This window comes from Triticum urartu, chromosome 1 (genome assembly GCF_003073215.2).
Source record: "Triticum urartu cultivar G1812 chromosome 1, Tu2.1, whole genome shotgun sequence".
Taxonomy (NCBI): Eukaryota; Viridiplantae; Streptophyta; class Magnoliopsida; order Poales; family Poaceae; genus Triticum; species Triticum urartu.
In genome coordinates, this window is record NC_053022.1 from 74,780,833 (window position 1) to 74,791,066 (window position 10,234).

The window sequence follows — 10,234 nt, forward strand, 5'->3', positions numbered from 1 at the left end:
CTTTTCTTTGTGAACACCAAACAGAGCATCAGGGGCTACTGTCTATGCGGTAATATTTTTCCTATATTTTAAATACTTACTCGAAAGCCTGTTAGAAGGCTGGCAGAGGCTTCAGTCAGTCCGCTCTTGGCGGACTGAACCTTCTTGATCACCGCACTCATAATAGTGCGGTGTTCTTCATCGATGGAAGCGCCGTGAAGCGCTCCCAGCAGGTTGTCCGGTGCCTCCGGATGGACAGAGGTCACCGGCACGAGCGTCTTGCCCCTTTTGGAAGGGGGACGCCTGCCCGAGTTTGGAACCACTGGAGGTTCTGGCGCGGTGTTCGGCCGAGAGCCGAACTTGGAGCCCCCGGGAGCCTTGCTCCCTTTGCTCCTCGAGTCCGGAAGGTCGCCTTGAGGTGCCTCCGGGACTGTCTCCCCCCGACTCGGTGCCCCTTGAGACAATACCTCGGCATTGTCCGTAGGGTAAGGAGAGGTGGCGGTTGGAAGTGTATCACTATTCATGTCCGACGAGTCCAAGGAACTGTCCGACGATGATACATCGATACGGGATTGGGGCGGACTGCATAATCATATTCGGCGTTAGGAGAAGCAGTGTGACAAAGGTATGCTATGAGTTACTCTGGTATCCGAATACTTACGACTTCGCCAGGGGCTTGGCCCTGAGCAGCCACTCGTCTTCGCCGTCGGCGGTGGTGGTGGAGCAGTCCGGAAGGAGAGTTCTTCCCTTCTTGGACCCTTCGGCCTCGCCGGTTGGGGCGGCCTTCCTTTTCTTGTCTCCCCCAGCTGGAGGGGGAGAATCTTCATCTTCCTTCTCCTCGTTTTCACGGGAGGAGGGTGTCTCGGTGTTATCAGACGATGAGTCCGATACCACCTAGCGCCGGGAACTCTTTCGGGTTCCCTTGGCCTTCTTCTTGGTCTTCTCCAGCACCTCATAAGGAGCCGGAGTCCGCAATGTCTTCGGGCAGAGGGGTCGGACAGTCAATCTGCTCCAATGCCTCCACCCAGTCCTGTCAAAGGCATGGGAGCTCAGACCCCGCACATGGTTAATCCATGGGAAATAAATATCCTACCAGATGTACAGAACTTACCGGATTCGCAGGGCGCTTCGCGCTTAGCCCGCGGTCCTCGGTAAGAGAGGGAGGGACCTCGGCACCCTTGAGCAGCACCCTCCAGACATCCTTATGCGTCGTGTCGAAGAGCTCGTGTAGAGTCTGGTGCTGGGCCGGGTCGAACTCCCATAAGTTGAAATCCCGTTGTTGACATGGGAGGATCCGGTGGAAGAGCATGACCTGGACTATGTTGACAAGCTTAAGTTTCTTGCTTATCATGTTCCGGATACACTTCTGGAGTCCGTCCAGCTCCACCGGTGAACCCTAGGACATGCCCTTCTCCTTCCAGGAAGTGAGCCGCATGGCGATTCCGGATCGAAACTCGGGGGCCGCCACCTAGTTGGTGTCGCGCGGCTCAGTGATGTAGAACCACCCCGATTTCCACCCCTTTACGGTCTCCACGAAGGAGCCCTTGATCCATGCAACGTTGGGCATTTTTCCCACCATGGATCCGCCACATTCCACTTGTTGGCCGCCTACAACCTTCAGCTTGATATTGAAGGTCTTCAGCCATAGGCCGAAGTGGGGCCGGATGCGGAGGAAAGCCTCGCACATGATGATGAACACCGAGATGTTGAGGATAAAATTCAGGGCCAGATCACGAAAGTCTAGCCCATAGTAGAACATGAGGCCACGGACGAATGGATGGAGGGGAAACCCCAATCCGCGGACGAAATGGGGGAGGAAAACCACCCTTTCGTGAGGTTCCGGGGTAGGGACGATCTGCCCCGCGGCTGGCAGCCGGTGCGCGATATCCGCGGCTAAGTATCTGGATCCACGTAGCTTTTTGATGTGTCCCTCCGTGACGGAGGAGGCCATCCACTTGCCTCCCGCTCCGGACATGTTTGGAGAGAGTTGAGGAGAAGGATGCGGACTTGGGCGCTGGAGCTCGAGTGCGCAAGAAAGGATGAGCAAGGAGGAAGAAGGCGTGGGTAGAAAAAGGTGAGATCTTATCCCTTTATAAGAGCGGACTAAACTATGCGCCCCCACTAGCCTGGTAAAACTCGCTTATCCCCAAGCACCGTAATTTATGGCGCGGTTGGGTTACCCACGTCCGTATTGATGAGAATCCTGTAATAAGGGGAGCACGATCTCTGCTTTGACAAGACATGTCCAGAAACTGCCTCGCGTTATGTGCGGGGCTGGTTAAAGAAAAATGTTTCAAATAATTACCGGGCCATGGCGTGATGTCATGCTGCCAAAACGTGTCAGCAGATTAGATTTGTGGTAATATTATTCCCTCTATGGTGGTATGTGGAACTTATTTTGCAGGGTCGGGCACTATCCTTCTATTCAAATTCTTCTGTGGTGTATTCGGAGGAGGAACCCGCCTTGCAATACCGAAGACAACACTGTGCACCGGACTCATCGTCATTGAAGCCTGGTTCAGGGGCTACTGAGGGAGTCCTGGATTAGGGGGTCTCCGGACAGCTGGACTATATCCTTTGGCCCGACTGTTGGACTATGAAGATACAAGATTGAGGACTTCGTATCGTGTCCGGGTGGGACTCTACTTGGCGTGGAAGGCAAGCTAGGCAATACGGATATGTATATCTCATCCTTTGTAACCGACCTTGTGTAACCCTAGCCCCCTCCGGTGTCTATATAAACCGGAGGGTTTTAGTCCGTAGGACAACATACAATCATATCATAGGCTAGCTTCTAGGGTTTAGCCTCTCTGATCTCGTGGTAGATCAACTCTTGTAATACTCATATCATCAAGAATAAATCAAGCAGGACGCAGGGTTTTACCTCCATCAAGAGGGCCCGAACCTGGGTAAAACATCGTGTCCCCTTCCTCCTGTTACCATCCGCCTTAGACGCACAGTTTGGGACCCCCTACCCGAGATCCGCCGGTTTTGACACCGACAGTAGGTATATATAGGAGGAAGGAGTACGTCGGTGGAGCAACAGGGGGCCCACGAGGGTGGAGGGCGCGCCTGGGGGGGTAGGCGCGCCCCTACCTCGTGGCCTCCTCTTTTGTTTCTTGACGTAGGGTCCAAGTCTCCTGAGTCTTGTTCGTTGAGAAAATCATGTTCCCGAAGGTTTCATTCCGTTTGGACTCCATTTGATATTCCTTTTCTTCAAAACCCTAAAACAGGCAAAAAACATCAATTCTGGGCTGGGCCTCTGGTTAATAGGTTAGTCCCAAAAATAATATAAAAGTGGATAATAAAGCCCAATAATGTCCAAAATAGTAGATAATATAGCATGGAGCAATCAAAAATTATAGATACGTTGGAGACGTATCACACTCCTGATGAGGCCAAATTTGGCAAGGAGGACAGATATCAGCGCAAAGTGCGCATCCAAAGGATAGAGAGGAGATGGGCACGAGAATGGAGGGAATACAGATATGTCACTCCCAAGTATATGAAGAAATTCGCTCCTCATCCTCCATGCCCAAGACCTCCGTTGGCACCTGGCCAAGTTGCTGATCCCAATAGCCTCAAGCGTGGTGAGGATTATCCTGATAAATGGGCCAAGCGCCAGGCCAGGCTTGCCAGAGTAGCTAAGGAAGCAGTGACGAAATTCAATGAAGACTCTGCTGCTGCTGCTGCCACTGCTGAGGCCTCTGCAAGTAAGCCCAAGAAGGCAATGCCAAAGAAGCGATCTCATAAGCCAAGTGCTTCTACCCAAATGCCCTCACGGCTAAGTTCCTCAGCAATGCCCTCACGACCAGTTTCTTCAAAGCCCTCACGGCCAATTCCTCAACCCACACCAGCTCCTCCAAAGTCCTCAGCTCCTCCATCAAAGTCCTCAGCACCTACGCATCTTGCCTCATACCAAAGGACAACATGCATTTCTATTGCCTCAGGCGCCTCTGCAAGTTCTTCAGCACCACTGCATTCTTCAACTGGCCCCACTCTACTGAAGACCAAGCAACTGCTGGACGAGGCTCTCGACCAAGTCCTCAAAAGAAGGAGTTCGCTTTTCAAGTGTCGTCTGATGAAGACGAAGATGATGATGAATAACTTGCTGAAATCATCAGGGACAGGCAAGTCAGGGCCGCTAGAGCCAAAGGCACAAGTGTGCCTCTGCTTTTGGATCCAAAGTTGATCCTAGATTACATTGATGTCTGGCACAAGGGCCCCAACACTCCCATGCCTGATTTCAAGTTGACTCCTGGCCAAAGTCATATGTTGGCTCACTTCATTCAAGAAGAGAAATGGAAATTTGAAAAGGCATGGCAGATCAAGAAAGCGTAGTACAAAAAGGAGCGCTTCCTGAATAAAAACGTTGTCTCTATGACAACTGAAGAACTTTTCACTATTCAATCTAAGATTAAGAAACTCAGTGATGAATTTGACACATACCATGCTGATTGGCTGGGAGCCAAGGTTCATTTTGTGAGACTTGCTGACAAATTCACCTCCCCTGTTGCAGCACAAACGCAACAAGAAATTCCTCAGGCTACAGCTTCTGCTCAGCCTACTGAAGAAAATGCCAGCACCGCTGATGACACTCAGGCTGCTGAAGAAAATGCTAATTCCAGGGCTGATGACTGCATTCCAGCCGCTGAAGAAATTGCCAGGGCAACCACTAGTGTTGCACCTGAAGAAAATGAAGAAGTCAGGGCAACTGCATCAGTTGTGCCTGAAGATCTTGAACCAAATTCCTCTGCTCCTCCTGCGCCTACACCAACTCCTATCCTTACATCTGCATCAGATGTGAAGAAGATCAAGGCTGCAGAGCGTGCAGCTATGAAGAAAAGGAAGGCATCAACTGCATGAGATTCTTCAGCTCCGAAGAAAATGAAGCCAATTGATGTTGTTCCTATCTCATCCATGCCATCAAAGGACCTTGTTCCTTTTCATGAAGAATACATGATCCCAAGCGGATCAGATGATGACATTCCTTCTCCTGCTTCGTCAGAGCAGTTGGATGAAGAAATTGAAGTGGATGAAATCCCTTCAACCCCAACAATCTCATCGCCCATGCCTCAGTTCACTGCTGAAGAGGCCGGTGTTGAAGAAATGAATGAAGACGAAGATGTGGACATTGGATGCACAACTCCAGTGTTGAACAACGACTTTTGGGAAAGTCAGCACCCCAATTCTCCTCTGTTCACACCCCTCCAACAAATTCCTCAGTCCCCTATCACTACTGAAGTACAAATGGGATCTGAAGAACCTCATGCCACACCGTCTGTCCATGAAGAAATTCCAGCCACTAGTGCTGAAGAAAATGTAAATGAAGAATTGAAGTCCCAGGCTGCCACTGAAGAAGAACCTGAAATTCCTCAGCCTGCGGAACCTGAGATCGAGATCCCTGAGGTTGTGATGCAATTGACTGACACTCCTCACCCCAAGCCAAAGGATCCCTTCTCGAAGAACCAAAAATTCAAGGCTGATGACTTCTTTGGCGAGCATGTATTCTTCACTGACTACAATCCTTATGACTCTGCTCGTCTAAGGAGGAAGCGTTTCTGGACTGCCAACCAGGCCAACTTCTATTCTTCACTGCTTTTCAACAAGGACAAAATCTTCTACCATGAGCATATTCCTCACGTGGACATGGAATCATTGCCTTGTTTCTCTCCTATTCTCGGTGTGCTTCATGATGCAGGCCTCCTCAATTTTTGCTCTAACATTGTTGATTGGAATGAAGAGCTTATTCTTCAGTTCTATGCGACACTGCACATCACAGGTGATCCTGAAAATATCAACACCCGGGTCTTGGGCTGGATGACCGATAACACTCATTATAAGGCACCGGCCTCTGAATTGCTTCACGCCCTGCCCATCAGTCCACCCAGTGAAGGAGCTCGCTGCATGTACCATGAACCTGAACTCACTGCTCGTTACATGCAAGTTCTAATGAAGCCTCTAAAGCCCAGCCAAGCCCCAAGGACCAAATTCCTTGTGAAGGACTTACTCTATGTGCCCAGAATAGTCTATCGCATTCTAACGAGGACAATGAGTCCTATCAAAGGCCACGACTCATCTGATGAGGAAATAGTTGGCATCATGAAGAATCTGCTATTCAACATCATTCATAGCATTCCTGTCAATTACTATGATTTCTTCATGAGGACTCTGGCAAATGTTGCACTCTCTCCGTTTGAGTTGAAACCTTATTGTCGTGGAATTGTCACGTCAGATGTCCTAATGGAAGGACTTAGTCGTAGGGCCATTGCAACCAGGAAGCTTAAAGGGGTTAATCGGGACAAAGGACACGAGAGGTTTTATACTAGTTCGGCCCCTTATGATGAAGGTAAAAGCCTACGTCTAGTTGTGTTGGTATTGCTGGGGTTTCGATTACCAAGAGGCTAGTTCGCCGGCTTGGTTATCGATCTCTTGTTTCTTGCCCTAAGCCGCCACCGGGTCGTCCCCTTATATACACGGGTTGACGCCTGGTGGCCTACAGAGTCCCGGCCGGCTCATAAATCGTGTCCGGCTCGGTGACTTCTTTTACATGCCTTTCTTTACAAGTCTTTCCTTATATACGGCGGTTTACAATATTGGGCCTTAAGCCGCCTCTAGGCCTTTAGGCCTTCTATAAGTTTTGATAAACTATCGTCTTGAATGTTCACTGGGCTTCCTTTGTAACCTGCCATTGAGACTGACCCGGCCCCTCCTGGGCGGGTCATAACTGATAGGTATATCCCCAACATTAGGCCCCAGGTTGACTTTGAACTTTGTTCTTTTTCAATCTTCAATACTTAGACAAAATCCATCTTCTTATCCTCGCAGAAGTTTTTGTAACCCGCCATGATGTCATCTCTTGAAAACACCAAAAACTTTTATGACGTCATCCCTCAATGGATCTTCATCTTTAATGCCTTCCAAGAATCGAGGCGTCCGTTTGGTTGGATAATCATCATTTGGGTCTTCCTCGATTTTTGCGCCCGTCTGTTCACCTTTTCCCTTATAAATAGGCATGCCTCGGCCTTTTCTCATTCTTCTCTCCTCTTCATCTCCTTCCTCTCGCAACCCTCCTGTCGCTCGAGCTCCACCGCCGCCGCAGCGCTCATCATCGTCCTCAAGCTTGGCCGCTGTATCACCCTGATTCTGTCCAGAGAACGGCGACGATCCTCCGCAGAAACTCCGCACCCATAAGCTCTTACCTTCTCACCCCCATAGATCTGCATTAGGGTTCAGGAGGTTTCCTTCTTGTGTTCTTCGTTGTTCGTTGTAGATTTGTTGCAACTTCTCTTACCGCACCCTCCTTTGATCTAAAAGTAGTGCAGAACTTAAGCGATAGCTGTTTCTCATCCATTTTAGATGTTAGTAGATCCCTTTCCTTTGCACAGATATCTTCTTAGAGCTGATGAACTCATCTGAGCTATATTTTTAGGTCTAAGAAGTTTCTCATTTTGAACGGCCATTTGATCCATAGTAATATCCAGAAGTTAAGAAACCTGTTTGTCTCTATAGTTAATCAATTCTGCCGCTGGTATTTCTCAAATGTCTGTAGTCATGGCGGCTTATGGTACCGGCTTACTTTTCCTTATATGACATTAGCCCTTAATTAAGCCGCCATTACTCCTCTGTATCATCTTGTACTTTCATCATATTTCTTGAATCGAACCGGCATGTTACCTTCCTTTCATTGCGTTTTTGAACACCATGCCGTCGAAAACACCGACTATCTTCAACTGGGTTCCCTCAACCATGACTGAGGAATGTTTGAAGGAGTTCTTCTCCATAGGATTTTTGCCAGGAAAAAATGTCATGTCTTACCGTGCACCTGACCCGGACGAAGAACGACCCAATCCAAAAGATGGTGAAGTCATTGTCTTTACTGACCACATGAACCGTGGCCTCTCACCTCCCGGCTCAAAGTTCTTCAGAGATGTCCTCCATTTTTTCAAACTCCACCTTCAAGATATCGGGCGCAATTCCATATCCAATGTCTGCAACTTCCAAGTGCCCTATGAGGTGTACCTTCAGGAAAAGACGACCGTGGAACTGTTTAGAGAGTATTTTTATCTGAACCGCCAGAATGAGTGCACCAATGGCCTTAGCTTGGAGCTTGGAGGCATCTCGATTCAGCGTCGGCAGGGCGCTGTCTTCCCCCTCATAGTCTTGCCGAGTCATCCAAAAGACTGGAATCAGACTTGGTTCTATTGTCAAGACACTTCACTAGCAAATGAAAAGCCACTGCCGAGTTATCGCGCCGAGCGTCTTGACTCCAAATTCGCGCTCCCTGACAAGCTTATTGCTGCCGAACGCAAGAAGCTGATCCCATCAATAAAAAGGATTAACGCTTATTAGGGAACGACTTAACCAGAGTTGACCTGACCCGCTGCTGGATCTCATGGCAGGTTATCCCTCTAAGCCGTCGATCAAAATTGATGTACGAGTATGGTGGAGGCCCAGATGACTCTCTTCGTCACAGCTCCGTTCAACTAACAGAAGAAGATATTGTTTCAATGTAAACTCTTCCGGTGAACAGAAAATACAAAGACTACAGTACCGTCGGGATAAACCCCTTCTGCAAGCTTAACCCGGTGCCAGAAGTAAGGAAACTCTGATCTCTCTCCTTTGTATTTTTCCCAGCCACATTGTTTAATACTTCCCTGACCTTTCATCTTGTTTTTACCTGTTTGCAGGCCAAATCTGATTTCTGGAAAGTTAAATATGATCACGAAGCTGCCAAGAAAGCGAGAGTCACCGCCATAACCGCCAAGAAAACGACCTAGAGGTCCAAAAGGAAGAAGAAGAGCACCGCTGAAGACATGATGAAACTTGACGATACTTCTGAGTCGGAGGTAGCCCTTGACTCCCTTGGCCAAATTTTTAATAATCTTATTAACACTGATCATTACCAGGATGACACTGGGGCCAGTCAGTCCGTGGAAGAAGAGGTAACTATTTCCTCCGACTCAGCCCATTTGCCAAGACAGAAATGTCACATCCCTAGTTCTGGTATGCAGTAGGCTAGCCTTTCATGTGAGCATCATGTTTAAACCTTCATGGAAATTTGAAATGGAGATGATCAAACCCCTAGCATCAAAGGAAGTCACTAGGTTCAACTAAAATATTTTCAGTAAATCCAAATGGCATTCAAAAATGTTCATCATTTATGGAAAATGTTGTAAACAGTAACCGGAGGTGATGCACATTTTTCCATAACATATTTGGGCTCTGAATTAAATCATACTCTATTTGCATTTGGGCATTTAAAATCTACAAAATATTTTAAATGCTCAAATAGTCATAAACTAAAAATTTTACTGTAGGATATATTCCCAACAGTGATCATGAGTAGTTTCATGATTTTTGGAAGTGTCTAAGTATTTTTAATAAAGCCCTAAAGACTAAAGAATAATAGAAAACAAAATTAAAACAGAAAGCAGAGAGAGAAAGCAAACCTGGCGGCCCAGCTGTGGCCCAGCACTGTTGGTCCAGCCCACCTCCTTCCCTTGTCTTCTTCCAGCTGCTGCCAGGAGGACGCCAGGCGTGTGCTCGCTGCGCGCGCGCCACCTCCACCCTGCCTGGCTGCCCCCTCGTCGCTCTGGTCCTCCCTCGCGACGCCACGCAGCCCCCGACCTCTCTCGCACTCTCCCTCGCCCTCATCCCCTCCTATGTCTCTCTCTCACGCGCACGGCCGAACGCCACCATCGCCGCCAACTGCAGTTGCCGCGGCCAGAGCCACCTCCCCGCCCTCCGCCTGAGCCCAGAGCTCCGCCACGAACTCTTCTTCGTCCCCATCCAGCTACACATCGCCGGATGCCCCGTGACGCCGCCCTGGAGCTCATCTTCAACCTCCTGCACCGAGCATCGCCGTCGTCGATTCGCTGTCACCAGCGCGTCCCCGAGCTCTCTGACGATTCCATTGGATGCGTTGTGAGCTTCCCGTCGCTTCCCCCCTAACCCCGTGGCGTTTTTCTTATCGTAGCCGCCTAGCCACCAGAGACGAGAGCTCCGGGCCACCGGCCATGGTGCCGCCGTGGCCAGAGCCCGAACCAGCCGCCCCCGCACACGTCATCGTTCTCCCCGCCTCTGCAGGAGCCTGTAGCCACCACCAGCTCCTCCTCCCGTACACCACAACACCGTCCCGGCCAACTCCGTGCGGGCGCCGCCGCGGATGTGCTTGTCGCCGTCAGCTCCGGCGACTACGCGACCAGCCAGTGGCACCGTTGGACGTGGAGCATCCCCAGGGTCCCGTAGAATC